Raw genomic sequence first — 15,744 nt, 5'->3', positions numbered from 1 at the left:
AGTCCATATTCAGAGAAAGAACTGATGGTATCTGAATACAGATTGAAGCATATTTTTCTGTTCCTTTTTCTTAATGTTTTACATGACTACATTTGTATAACTTATATTGATTTGCTTGCATTCTTAAGGGGGGAGGGAGGGAGAAAGAGAATTTGGAACACAAAGTTTTAAGAATTGATGTTAAAATTGTTTTTATGTAATTTGGGAAAAATAAAATTCTAAATTAAAAAAAAGTACTTCAGATGAAGTTAAATTTACCTGGACTTGAGAATTCTTGACAGGTCTGAATGTAATTGAGATGTTCAGTTGTGCTGAATTGGCTGGATTTCAGGTGCTACTATTAATTTTATAGGTAGCAAAAATAAAAGGTGCAAATAGCCTTTCAAAAGGTGGTGACTTACTACAATTCTCTTCATGTGCAAGTTATGACATGGTCTTGTTTGCCCAGACAAGAATAGAGATCCATGGGGCAGCTAGGTAGTGCAGTGTCTAAAGCACTGGAGCTGGATTCAGGAGGACCTGAATTCAAATTTGGCCTCAGACACTTGACACTAGCTGTGTGACCCTGGGCAAGTCACTTAACCCTCATTGCCATTCAAAAAGAGGAAAAAAGGAATAGAGATCCATATGACACTAGTGCTCTCATGGAGATGATGACAGACCCAGTGTATCTATGGGGGCCCAATCACTCTACCATAGTGAAGAATACATCCAGCATATTAAATCTAATGATAGCATCATTCATTAACCAATTATAAGATGAGTAAATTGGGAAGATCATAGGCAAAAATGCTAAACTTAAAATAACACAGCAAGCCTGCAGCATAAACTCATTAAAATTATGATAAGCTTTTCCACCATCAAGATCCTGCATTTACAGTGCTTCCAATGGAGGCAAGTTTGACTTCTTGTGTCCACATCAACTATAATAACTGCTAGATTATCAAAATCAGAAAATATCATGGGATTCTCAAAGTCTAGCTCATGTATCTTACACAAGCATTCCTTTACTTCCTTCTTGAAAGAGTCTCTTTGGTTGTTAACATGATCAAGATTTATAGGGCTAACTACAAAAAGTAAGATAAGAAGGATCCATTCTCCAATATCTGTCATCAGTTGCCTATCCTCTGAGGAGCTGACTACCTTACTATGATTAACATAGAAAATCACAGGTGATACTAAAAGAACTAAACAAAGTAACAAGGCATAGTTTATCAATATGAAGCCAGTTTTACATGAGTGTGGTAAATTTTTTCTGATCCTAATGGCAGTTAGAGCAGTCAGTAGCATAAGAAACCAACCTTTCCTAAGCAGGTTGGGTCCTTGCTGGCTTGCTGGAAATTCTTGGTGTAGACTTGGTCACCAGGATGAAAGTTGTATATCCAAAAGAGTGTCTGCTCCTGCTTTCTGGAGTTCTTTAGGTCTATATTGTAGCTCCTGGATATATCTAAGAGGCAAAGATACATATACTGGGGAGAAAGGTTGTGCTTTAATGAGAGGATGACCAAAGAGCATTTCTCAAGGAGAGTTGTGCAATTCCTACCTGGTTGTGCTTTCAAGGTAGAACAAAGTATAAGGAAATATATCTGCCTATTTCAGGTGGGTTTCAGAACCTAATTTGCCTATAAGAGTTTTAAATTATTTGTTCATTCACTCAACCTGCCCAGAACACTGAGGGTGGATAGAGAGAATAGAGTGGGAGTTCTCCCAAGATAGGAGTAAACATGAAAAAGTACATGAACAAAATGAGTTCCCCCGTAAGAGTCAATGTGTACAGGAGGACCAAACCTAGGCATGATTTCTTTTAGAAGAATCATAGCAACAAAAGGTGCTATGACTTTAGAACTATGAAAAACATCCAGCCATTGAGGAAGCTGATGAACAATAGCAAGGCAGATTTTATATTTGCCACCTTTAGGCATACGAATAAAATCAATTTTGAAATGCTCAAATGGGGTATAAGATAGAGGGCAACCACCAAAAGTTGTGGCACAAAAAAAAAAAACATCTTGGTTGAATGCTTGTCAAGTTGGACAACCAAAACAAATCTGAGTTGCAATATTGGTGTTATCTGGGGCAACTCATGCCTTCTTAAATTGATCTACCATTCCCTGTGTGCCAAAGTGACCCCTCTTATGAACAAAAAGATTGGTGATAGAAGCTCTAGGAAAGGCTTACCTTCCACAGTCACCAAAACCCCTTTATACATTTTTTTTTCCATTTCTCAACCTCTGCATTGTAATAGACTGAGTTTGTTATTGTAGGGAAGGGAAAAATCTTTATTGCTGGTTATAGAACACCAGGAAATAGGGTCAGTGACATTGGTGTGGGCTGAGCAGTGGACAATGGATGGGGTTTGGGAAGCTAGATAGCAATTAGAAGGTGGTTGTTGTTTTTTAATGAAGTCAGCATTAGAAATAAGTTTACTGTAGAAGGTAAGAAATCCTCTCTGAGACCACAGAATGCTGATGGCCTGACAGATTCCAAAGGCATAGCAGAAATCTGGGTAGACGGTTATGTTCTGGCCTTCCACAAGCAAACAGACCTGAGTGAGAGCAATAAACTCAGTGGCTTGAGCACGAAGACTGGATGCCAAGGAAGTTTCCCAGACAATGTCAGGATTAAGATCATTGTAGCAAATGCCATTTCTCATAAAAAACCATCAGTATAAAAGATGCAGTCAGGGTTTTTTAAATATCTTTAAGGTCATCTCGATGCTGCTCAGTCAGGTTCACAACAAAGGCATAGTCATACAGAGGCTCCCCAGATGTAGGCAAATTGAACAGCATCATTGTGGGATAGAAACAGCAATGCTCAAGTGTGGTGTTTTCTTGACCTAAAAGGGTAACTTCATATCTGGCAAGTCTTTGATCAGAAAAAAAAAAAAAAACCTGAGCTCGGTGTTATAGAAGTAAAGCACCAACCTCCTGAGGTCACTGCACTACAAGGAAGGCTCCCAGAACCAGATCACAAGCCTTCTCTACTAAAAGGGCAGTGGTTGCAAAGACCCAAAAGCATGGAAGGTCACCTACCCCAACAGGGTCCAGTATGGGCAGAAAAATAGGCCACTGGTCAAGTTGAAAAGCTAAAGGCTTGGGCCAAAAGGCCAGAGGCCACCACCATTCTCTCACGGACAAAAATTGAAAAAGTATATTCTAGGAATGTTAGTGCACAAACCTTTAACAGAGATCTGAAAGAGCTGTAAAAGTTCTAGAACAGAGTCTTTATTGAAGGAAGGCAGAGGCTTTGTGACCTCTCCAAAGGATGGAATACATTGTTAGCAGTATCGTGTCATATCTAAAAAGGCACAAAGCTGTTTTGTGGTCTTTGGAGCTGGTATCTGTTGAAGGACCTGTACATGTGTGGGCAAATGAAACCAAGGGACTGAATTTAAGGGTAGCACCACTGAAGCTTAGATCTGGAGACTTTGCACCCTCTTTAGTGAAGTTGCAGAAGATGCCTATCTGGTTCAGAGGTGTTGACATTGGTGGTTGCTGTCAGGAGTTCTTCCACATATTGGAACAGAGAAGAACGTTTATGAGTGAAAGAAACTGAATCCTACTTAAGAATGAAAGAGTAGGATGGGGCTTTCTAAATACCCTTGTGGAAAATCAGCTAATGAGGCAGACAGGTACTGAGGGTCTGTATGAATGGGAATGTTAAAGAAAGCTGAGCACAAATCTTCCACTGTAAAACAGGCAGCCACACAAACAATAGAAGAGACAATTGTGGCTTTGTAAGGAACTACAGGCTCCCTAGGAATAACATAAGCATGTAAAACCTGAACAAAGCCATAGACAGGTGGAAATTTAGTCCATCAGAACCAGGCTTAGGTTTTCTAAGAGGCAAAATTGTATTAAAAGGGAATGTTCATGGCACAATAACACCTTGGTCCCTGAGGGAGTTGATAATGAATGAAATGCCTACCATAACTTCCTTGGACAATGGATACTGAAAAAGAAATGGTGGGGGACTTCCTGGAACTTTGATGGTGAGTGGGACAATAGATTTCAAGAAGGCCATCTCAAACTAGGAAATAACCCATAGGGATTCATGATTATCAGGTGGGAAATCTGAACAACTCACAAAGATTTTTTTAAATATATTATTTTTATCCCAAATTAAATACAAAACTATTTTAACATTAATTTTTAAAGCTTTAATTATCAAAGTCTACACTCCCTTAGATGCTAAGCAATCTGATATAGGTTATACATGTGTGATCATGTAAAACATTTCTATATTATTTTATGGAAGAAAAAGGAAGAGGCAGAAAGAGAGAAAAAGAGAAAGAGAAGAACATAAAGAAAAAGCAAGAGGTAGAAAATGAGAAAGGTTAAAAAATGAAAGGTAGGAAGGAAGAAAGGAAGGAAGGAAGGTAGGTTTGGGTTTGTTTTGTTTTTTCATGCTCCCATCAGTTTTTATGTATTTATGTATTTATTTGTTTATTTATTTATAAACCCGAAAGGGTAGCTCTCATACTAACGAGACACTAATCAATGGGGGAAGAGGCATAGACAGGAATAGAGGGGCAAGGACAGTTGAGGACCTGCCCTTTCCCCATATCTTCATGCAAGAAGCTCTGAGTCTTTCTTCCTAGGACTATCCTACTCTTATTCCTCGAATCCGAATGCTTCCATCCACAATTCCTGGCAATGTGGCCTTCTTTCAGACAGTAAAACCATTAGAGTGGTCTACAAGGGACCAAGAGCACTGGAGCAGTGGGCAGAATTGATAGGGTCTCTGTTTTGGTTTTAAGCTTCTCTTTATCCCTTCCTGTATAAACATATTGCATGATGCTTTTTAGTTCACTAATGTTCTTCTCATGACAACCCAGGCAACTTTTAGGAAAACAATCCCAAGCTTCTAGAATGGCTTGGCTAACACAGGCTAAAGGGAAAATTTTTGCATTCAGAGGGGTCAAGTGGATCTAAGCCAGCATACCACTCAGCACCCTTATGCTTTGAAAAAGGTGGAATAAAGTTTCATTTTGTTCTCTTGAATTATCTCTTGAAATTTGTTCCAATTATCAGGCTTGATGGCACATGCTTCCATCCTGCTAATCAAAGAGTATCTAGTCTATAATAGCCTAGTGTCATCAGCTAGATTGTTAGGGTTCTAGAGTAGGTCCTTCAGAGGCCAATTAGGGAGAACCCCAAACTCTACCCCTTGCCTACTTGAAAGTGAATAGCAGTTACTTATTCTGGGGAGAACAAGATCTCCATTGATCAGTTGAATCACCCAAGTGGTATTATATGCTTTCAAGTTTGTTTGGACCTGGATACTAACAGTTCCATAGACCTCATCAAATTTAGGTGTGTCTCTCCTCCAGATGGAAAAGTCAGAGATGGACTAAAAATACTGATGATGCAAAAAAGGAACCAGAGATCCAGTAGTACTGCCATGAGTCAGTTTTATAGAGGGAAAAGACCAATAGGTTATACTATAGTTTCAAAACAGACCATGTGTCCAGGTCCTCCAGAAGGAAAACAAGTTAGAGGAGCACAAGGAGCCATAAGTTAAAGTGAAGGAGCAGAGGAAAGAGAAGTCAAAGTAGGAAAGAGAGAAGTGGGCCCTTTGAAGCTCTGCAGGTCAGAGTCTTTGGACAGGGCTCCCTAGCAAACCCATTAATTCATTTGCTGTTAGTAAGCTTCTTCAATAGCTGATCTTAACCTCTGCAAAATATTATGACCAAAAATGACAAATTTGGGCCAAAATAATTTGCAGGTTGCATCCCTTTCAGTTCTATACCAGATATCACATAACAAGGTGGCATGTTTCTGTCATTCCCGTTTGAACTAGGAGTTTTCCTTGATTTTCTGTAATGTTTCCAAAGGGTTTGTTTTGGCACACTTTTTTGGACCCCATTACTTTCTACAACTTGACTCCTTTGAGATTGGACAAATTTTGCACTGCAAACTGTTAGAAATATTTGCAATAGTTGTTTTGCTTCCTTTTTTCTTTGGCCAGCCAGACCACAGAAAAGAGAGGGGAAAAAATCCACCCTTAATTATCAAAGAGTCAGTTTGTTTAGAACAAAAAACAGGTAAGGTTTTAAGAATCTAATTTACAGAGAAAACTTGCATCCTGCTGGAGATTTCTCCTACTCATATGAGATGTTGTTCTACCTACACATTAATTTTACCTGCATGTAAAAGAAAGGGTTCTGCTGCTCTATCTATCTGTAAGAAATGTTGCTCCATCTGCAACAAGAATTCCCCTGATTGCAGGAGGTATGTATAGACTCATATGCACTATTAAAAGACAGCACTACAAACACTTATTATCAAAACTCTCAAACCTTTATCTCTATTTCAAACAAGGAGTCCCTGTCTAATGGATCACAGAGCATGGGTCAGCTACCTTCAGGGAACCTAGTCACAGACCTAGTCCTTGGCTTATGACTCTAAATAAAACCCCAAAGCCCTTAATGGGATGCCTCTGGTCAATCTGTAGTATTCCAGTTAATGGCCCTTGCTTTAAAAAAAAAAAGCAATGGGGGTTAAGTGACTTGCCAAGGGTCACACAGCTAGTAAGTATCAAGTGTCTGAGGCTGGCTTTGAACTCGGGTCCTCCCGAATCTAGAGCCAGTGCTCTATCTACTGTGCCACCTAGCTGCCCATGGCCCTTGCTTTTTTTTTTTTTTTTTTTTTGAGATATTTTATTTTTTCCGTTACATGTAAAGATAGTTCTCAACTTTTGTTTATACATGCTTTACAATTTCAGATTTTTCTCCCTCCCTCCCTCCCCTCCCTCCCCCCTCCCCTAGACAGCAGGTAATCTGATATAGGTTATATCTATATATATCTATACATATACATATAGATATATATATACACACACATATATATATACACATAATAACATTAATCCTATTTCTGCATTAATCCTGTTACAAGAGAAAGAATCAGAGCAGTGATGCAAAACCTCAAAATAGAAAAAAAAACAACAGCACCCAAAACAAAAGAAATAATATGGTTCAATCAGCATCTATACTCCACAGTTCTTTCTTTCTTTTTTTTTCTTGGATTTGGAGATCCTCTTCTATCATGAGTTCCCTGGAACTCTTCTGTACCATTGCATTGGTGAGAAGAATATAGTCCATCACAGTAGGTCAACACTCAATGTTGATGATACTGTGTACAATGTTCTTCTGGTTCTGCTCATCTCACTCATCATCAGCTCACGTAAGACCCTCCAGGTTTCTCTGAACTCTTCCTGCTCATCATTTCTTACAGCACAATAGTATTCCATTGTATTCATATACCACAACTTGTCCAGCCATTCCCCAATTGATGGGACCCCCTCAACTTCCAATTCCTTGCTACCACATAAAGAGCAGCTATAAATATTTTTGTACACGTGGGTCCCTTTCCCCCTTCCATGATTTCTTTGGGCAAAAGACCTAAAAGTGGGATTGCTGGGTCAAAGGGTATGCACAGCTTTATCGCCCTTTGGGCATAATTCCAAATTGCTCTCCAGAATGGTTGGATCAGCTCACAGCTCCACCAACAATGCATTAGTGTTCCAATTTTCCCACAGCCTCTCCAACATTTATTATCTTCCTTTTTTGTCATTTTAGCCAATCTGATAGGTGTCAGGTAGTACCTCAGAGTTGTTTTAATTTGCATCTCTCTAATCATTAGAGATTTAGAGCATTTTTTCATATGGGAATAGATAGCTTTGGTTTCTTCATCAGAAAACTGCCTGTTCATATCCTTTGACCATTTCTCAATTGGGGAATGACTTGGATTCTTATAAATTTGATTTAATTCCCTATATATTTTAGAGATGAGGCCTTTATCAGAAGCACTGGCCATGGCCCTTGCTTTTAAAACAATCAAATCACAGAGCCATTCTTAAAAGCCTCAGAGCAGCTGCTACCAAATCTGTATGGGTGGCCACTTTATGTCTCAGGTCAGGGAAAGGTCAGTTCAATCTACCAAAACACAAAAACAGTCATACAGAAAAAAATAACTAGCAAAGTTTTCTTCCTCAACTTCTACTTGAAAAGTGATGGTTAAGTCCTTGATCATTGGAAGAAAGTTAATTTAACCGTCCTAGACTCTTTGCCAACTATGGACTTAAGCAGACAGACAACTGATGAATTAGAAGTAAATTAAAGTACTTAGGTCAAATTTGGGGACTTATACAAGATTCTGTATATTACAAGCGAATGGTGAAATGTAAGAGTTCAATTTTTACTTTTACTTTGTACTATTAATGGATCCTAGTGTAATCCAGGTCCTACCCTCTCAAACAACAAGGGGAGGACTTTGCAGCTTCCCAAACAATCGGGAAAGACAGAGATAGAGAGAGAGAGACAGAGAGAGACAGACACAGAAAGAGATAGACAGTCAGAGAGACAGAGAAAATGAACATGCTTATTTATGCCTTCTTCTCCAGGGAGATTGCTGGGCCCACCCATGATGAATCTTACCTTCACTTGAAAGAGTTGAAATGAAGTGTCTTGGTAAAATCAATATGTCTATATTCTAGGAAGGTCTTCTGAAGAGGTGTCTTAGAGGTCAGAGTGTCTTACTGAGATAACACCTTGAGGACCAATAAGAGAAATTCTGAAACAAAGTTCCAAGCATCAATTTATTGGTATATTTATTAGCATGATCAATTCTTTAGCAAGGCTAGCAATTGCCAATAAATGGGGTCAATGGCCTCTCAATTACCAAAGACACAAAGTGCTCTCTGACAGGCTCTTTTATATTGGTTTACCAGATGACAGGACAAAATATTGAGTAGCACTAACATCAGCCTGACTTAGACCTCTCCTTCTCAAACCCCCTAACCACAAACAAGGCATGATTTGGAGAATTGGGAAATTTGAATAAGCTTAAACTTTAGGTAAGAAAGTTTCTCCAAAATATGGGCAGCGGGTCAAGTTACAAGGGCAGCGATATGACTCACAAGATAAGGGTGGAGGTCCAAGGCACAGGGATGGGCTTGTGACCCAAGTAACAAAAGGTTACATGAGTAAACTTGCAAAGGTAAGGAATTTAGACTCACACAGTGAAGAATAAAATAAAATAATTCAATATTCCATTTCAAAATAGAGATAATTGAATCCATTGAAGCAGATGAGAACACCAAGCAAAATAGTATAGAGCAAAGGAAAAGGATCCAGGACAGAGTATCCATGGACACCCATGGTTAGCAGGCATGAAGATGAATGCAAGATAGAGCCAAGAAGACTGAGAAGGAGCAATGAGACAGGAATAAGGAAGAGTCCTTGGATCCTACACTGACTCTGCTGTAGATATTGAATCTACATAGTTGTTTGCACAATGTCTTCCTCTTCTTCAGAGCATCTGAATTTTTGCTTTTCTTTGTATACCTAGCCCTTATCATGGTGCCTAACACATAGTAAGCATTTAGGAGGCTCAGTCTCTAAGAAAGAGTTCTGAATTTTACATTAGAAAGACAAGGATCAAAATCCTACCTGAGATACTTTATTCGCTATGTGACCCAGGAAGGTCACTTAGAAACTCTTTCAGCTACAGTTCCTCCTCCATAAAACATGCACAAAATAGCACCTATGTCACAGGGCTGTTGAGAGGAACAAATGAGATAGCCTATGAATAGTTCCTTGTAAACCTTAAAGCATTATTTAAATGCTAAACTATTAGACATCTAAGTGATACAGGGGAGAGAAATCAGTAAGCTCTCAGAACTCAACATGATTGCTCCAAAAAACAACAAAGTGATGTCATAGGACAATTCCTGGAATAACAGAACCCAAAAAAGACCAGGCTGAGATCATTTTCCATCCAAAGACGGCTTTGAAGGTTGACAGGAGGGAGCTGCTGTGCCAGGGTAGGAGTAGAACCCAACCCCACAGTCATGCTGACACAGATCCAGTCGCAGGCAGGCCAAGCCAGAGAAAGAGACCCCCAGAGCCTCTGGATCAGCTGCAGCAACAGTGTCATATGGAACTAAGCTCGTGGTCTGGTGAGAGGGCTGAGCGGTTGGCCAGGAAGAGATTACAGGGGTCTCTGCTGGCGCTGAGGCAGAACTAGTATGTTTCACCCCTCCTGGGAACCAGGAAGTAGGCTTAAGTGACAGTGGACCAGGTGGGGGAGGGGACCAGGCAGCACACAAAGTTTTGCTGACTGGTCAATTAGCAAGTTGGCCTGGGGTTATCTACAGACCAGAGAACAGGCCAGGTGAGTGAAGAAACTGCCCCTCCTTAAACACCACATTGGACCCCCTAAAGCTTGGGACAGTACAATCCTGGAAGTAGTACCCCACTTTAAGAAGGAGTTAAAAGTCAAGCAAAAGAAGAGAACAATGGGAAGACAGAGAAAGATGCAAGCCATAGAAAGTTTCTTTAGTGACAAGGAAGATCGAGGTATAACCTCAGAAGAGGATAGCAACATCAGGGTTCCTATACCCAAAGCTTCAAAGAAAAATGAATTGGTCTCAGACCATAGAGGCACTCAAAAAAGACTTTGAAGATAAAGTAAGAGAGGTAGAGGGAAAAGTAAGAGAGGTAGACAAAAAATGGAAAGAGAAATGAGAATGGTGAAGGAAGGTCATTAAAATATTCAACATCTTGAAAAGCCAAATTGGTCAAATGGAAGAGGAGGTAAAAAAGCTCTCTGAAGAAAATCATTGCTTTATAATTAAGATTGAGTAAATAGAAGCAAATGATTTTATGAGAAATCAAGACATAATAGAGGGGGCAGCTAGATGGCGCAGTGGTAAAGCACCGGCCCTGGATTCAGGAGTACCTGAGTTCAAATCCAGCCTCAGACACTTGACACTTACTAGCTGTGTGACCCTGGGCAAGTCACTTAACCCTCATTGCCCTGCCAAAAAAACAAAACAAAAACAAAAACAAAAAAAGACATAATAGAGCAAATCCAAATGAATAAAAATAGAGGGCAATGTGAAATATTGCCTTGGTAAAACAGCTGACCTGGAAAATAGATCCAGGAGAGATAATTTGATAATTATTGGACTACCTGAAAAGCATGATCAAGGAAAAATCTTAGATATCATCTTCCAGGAAATTGTCAGGGAAAATTGCCCTGATATTCTGGAAGCAGAAGGTAAAATAGAAATTAAAAGAATTTATTGATCACCTCCTGAAAGAGATCCCAAACTGAAAACTCACAGGAATATCATAGTCAAATTCCAGAGCTCCCAGGTCAAGGAGAAAATATTGAAATCAGCCAGAAAGAAAGAATTCGAGTACTGTGGAGCCACAGTCAGATCTAGCAGCTTCTACATCAAAGAATTGGAGGGCTTAGAATATGATATTCCAGATGGCAAAGCAATTGGGATTAAAACCAAAAATCACCTAACCAAATGGGATAATAATAGTATCTACCTTTCAGGGTAATTATAAGAATAAAATCATTTAATATTTGTAAAGTATCACAAATGTTGAGCACTATGTAAATGCTATTACTCTTTTAATTAAATGCTTGTAGATTTACTGAGTACACTTATGACTTGGAGAAAAGTGACTTTGCCTTTCTTTATGGGCCTTAATTTTCTTCAACTGTAAAATGAGATAGTTGGACTAGAAGATCCAAATGACAGCAGTAGGATGAAGGAAAAATAACAATAATAGTATTTATATTATACCCTAAAGTTTAAAAATATTTTATAATATCATTTTATACTTACAGCCCTATTATCATACCCATTTTATGGGCTGGAAAACTAAAGCAAACAGAATACTGGAAGTCAATAAAGCTGAAGGACCCAAGTTCAAATCTCAACTCTGCCACTTATTGAATAGCCTTGAGCAAATTACTTTTCCCTTTTTGGTGCTGCATTTCCTTATTAATGAAATGACAGGGTTGAACTAGATAATCTTCTAGGTGCCTGGTAGTTCCAACATGTCATATACTATGATACTCAATTTGAATACTATTTGCAAGAGCAAGTATGACTCCACTGATTCTGATTCCAGATCAATTAAATCAATAATGTTAGCTCACTTACATAGTGCTCTGAGGTTTATACAATACTTTCCTCACAATAATTCTGTAGGATAGGTAGTATTCCCCTAATTTTTATGTAAGAGGTTTGCAAAGACCCAGATTAGTACAGGCCCTCCTGAGTCCCCCTTATGTGTATTAAAGTGCTAAATTACATTAATGAGATGATTTCTTTAAGATAAGAACTCTAATAGCTGTGACTACACACCTGGCCTTGGATAATCCCCTTGGCTCCTTTAACACCACACTGAGCATGACTCATTCACATTCAATTCATACCCCTCTTCACCCACCCCTACCGACATTTAACCTTTAAAAGAAAGACCAGCAATGCTTAAGATGAAAGATCCTAAAAAAGAAAAATTATATACACACAGACACTCAAACTTGCTTGGGCTATAAGTTTTCTAATGATTCGAGAGAGAAGAATGGCTTTAAAGACAAGATAAATGGGTTGTAATCTTTCCTCAGATGAGGGATGAGATATATATATATATATATATATATATCTGTGAAGCCCCCTCAGAGAACCACATGACCCCCATAAAGGGCAGTACATGGAAGCAATGGCAAAAAAGTGTTGGTGAAGCCTCTGACCAAGCCAAGAGATACAGGAATTCAAAATACTAATAGAAGAACCACACTGGTAGAATGATGGGAAAGTTTCTGGACTAAGTCTCTTGGACCCAGCAAGAGTCCCTTGAATAATTAAGTCCTGGAACACAGGAGCAGTAAGAAATAGGGACACAGCAAGGTGCAAACAAGGACCTTGCCTTTTAATGGTACTGTGAATTATAGGGGTTGTGTATGTACAAAGGGTAGGATCTGTGGCAAGATATGACTCTTTAGCAACCTTGACTGCTTTCACCTATTGGGAACATCAACCTCAAAATAATACTCTAAATCTGAAGGATTATATGGTGCATTGGGATAACAGTCACATTGGGGAGAAAAAAGTATTGTCTTGACTATTCATGGGTCCCTTGCAACTTTCCTTTGCCAGAATAAATATAACCTGTCCTATATTCAATATTATGTTGTCTTGAATACTTGCATGGGGAATGAGAGCCCTTTTCTTTTGGGCAAGGGACCTAGACTTCGGCCAAATTCTGAATTATTCATAGAGATCTGATTGGAGACACAAGTTGGGGGAAAAAGATTTAAGTGAAAGCCACCAAGATTATGAGAGACCTGAGACTTTGCAACATGAAATGATTAGCCAGGGTCAGGGAAGGATTAAACTCATGCTTGTTGATTCTTGGGACAGCAGCTTCCCCTGGGCCATACCGCCTGACTAGAATCATTAAAATCTTATGGCCCAATGCCCTTTCCCCAGAAAAGGCTGGGTGCTCAGCATACAACAGAAAAGTCAAGCAGCATTGGAACAACGTGACTGGATTTTTTATTTCATTTCAAATCAAGTGAAAACCACGTGGCATACAGGAAGTTGTCCTTCAGCCCCTATGCACTGCTTCCAGCCCCCACAGACAAACCAAAGCTCATTCTGTTCACATATGGACAGAGAGGAGAGAAAGACACTCAGTGACACAAATCTTCGTATCTGAGTCCTTTCTTTACCATGGGAAATAAAAGGAGTTATCATGGCTTTTTATTCCACTCATTTCAATGACATGTCAAACATTAGGGCAGTGCAACCATCTACAGATGAGATGGAAAGTCATTTAGAGATAAGTATCTAGTGATAGAAGGATATCTCATAACAGAAAAATAGCTTATAAAGACAAGAAAACCTGGTATTATCCTATAAGCAGCCCCCATGGGTGGAAAGAGGCCTCTTTTCCCCTACCCAAACTAATTTTTTGTAAAGCATATGAAATAAAGCTACAACTGGAAAGCCATCATTAGCTTTCAATTAGCCTGGAATTCTTGCTGCAAGGATGAGACCCCTCACTGATGTCATCAAGGTTGTCATGGTTACCAGAGATCAGCAGCCTAGATTAACCAGTTCCTTCTAGTCTGCCCTCCCCATTCTACATACATATTAAAAAATAAAAATTCTAGTCAATAATCTTATGCAGAAAAAAAAAAAAACACAAAAGGGAAAGGGGGCTGGGGAGTGGGGGGTGGGGAACCTTGTCATCTCTTGGCAAATGCTAGAGAGAGAATACTTGTAAACAAAAGATCAATACTTGGCAAACAAAGAAGTAAAGGGATTATGTTATTACACTCAAGCTCTTCAATACAAACTACAAAAAGGATATGTTTTCTCTCAGCCCTAATAATTAAAGACAAGAGATGAGCATAAGCAGAAACACAGCAATAACAATTAAAACACAAATCGTCTTTTGGTCTCAATTAGCAGCAAGGTGACCTAAAGAAATGCTAAGGGGAGAATGACAGGCAGAGTTATTATTTTTAAAATAAGCCAAGCATATTACTTTTCAATGACCCACTGAAAATAATAAAAATGAAAAGCACAAGAGAAAATGGAATTGTATGATGGGAGTCCAAGTGCAAATTACCACTTGTTTATTTTCCTTCAATTTTCCTTGAAGGTCAGAGAACTCAATAGTTTATTAAAATTCAATTTTCTTTCTACCCATGTGCATGGGATGGTGTCTTATGTAATAATCCTCTTTGAGTAGAAAAGTTGGGTCAGCAATAGTTACAGTTTTCGATGCAATCAATGTTGGTCTGACACAAATCTCCAATTTTCTCCAGGATTTTCCAGCCATTCTCCATGCATTTTCTTGTGAAGAGGCAACTGCCTGAGAAGAGCCTGATTCCCTGGGAGATTTAAGCTGACCAAAGGTAATTTTATTTACTGATCTATCCTTTAGCTTTTTCTGGATGAAGATGTTTATAGAGTTGGAATGTTTTCTTTGTGGGCCACATACTGTTGTGGATTTTTTTTGGGGGGGAGGGGTTGTTTTTTACTTAGAAATCCAGAAAGTGGGCAGATTGTTCTTTTCTAAGATGGTTTCATGGGTTGCATGTTTGGATAAGATGACTGCTTTTAAATGTCAACTGGGTTTTTAATGAGAGAAGAATGTGGGTTGATGTTGATTCTTCAACCCTACATGTAGATAGTAAAAGGTTGTACTTTAGCAAATTGTTAGGAACCATGCCAAAGCCAGCCTTAATACAGCAGCAAGGAAGGCACTGCCTTTGAATTTGAACATGTTTAAAAATCATAGGTATGAAAGAGTTCCTTCTAAGAACAAAAATCCTCCCTCAATATACAGAATGGGGTAATGAATAGTTGGCCTTGGAGATAGTTAGATCTGGGTTCAAGTCCTGCTTGAGCTTTTCTGTTCAGCTGTCATGGCCATGAGGAGTGCTCTAAGTAGCCATGGCACCCAGCCAAAATGGCATGAATCTGAAGCCCCATTTCCACAAATACTGGCAAAGACCAGTTGCCCCATGGTTTAACCAGCCAGCCAGGAAGATCAGAAGCTGAAAGGCCTGTCAAGCAAAAACTTGTTGAATTGCTCCTCATCCTGCATCTGGTCCTATCAGGCCCATTGTGAGGTGCCCTGCTGTCAGATACCACACCAAAGTTCATGCTGGTTGCCAGAAAAGCTTTCTATACCAAACAACAGATTTTATTTTTGATCCTGGAGATGATAGGGAGCAGTCACTGGAATTTATTGTACTGGTCAGTTAGGAGTACAAACAACCCCCAGTTAGAAAAATACCCAACACTTGAGTTTGATTTTCTGTCCTAATTTAATTTACATTTATCTCTAGCTAACCCCTGGCCTCATTATGGTTAAAAGTCAAAATTCAGTTACCAGAAATGTTTGGATAAAAAAGT

Source organism: Dromiciops gliroides, chromosome 3, assembly GCF_019393635.1.
Source record: "Dromiciops gliroides isolate mDroGli1 chromosome 3, mDroGli1.pri, whole genome shotgun sequence".
NCBI lineage: Eukaryota > Metazoa > Chordata > Mammalia > Microbiotheria > Microbiotheriidae > Dromiciops > Dromiciops gliroides.
The sequence above is the reverse complement of the archived record's forward strand: the minus strand, read 5'-3'. Positions refer to the sequence as shown.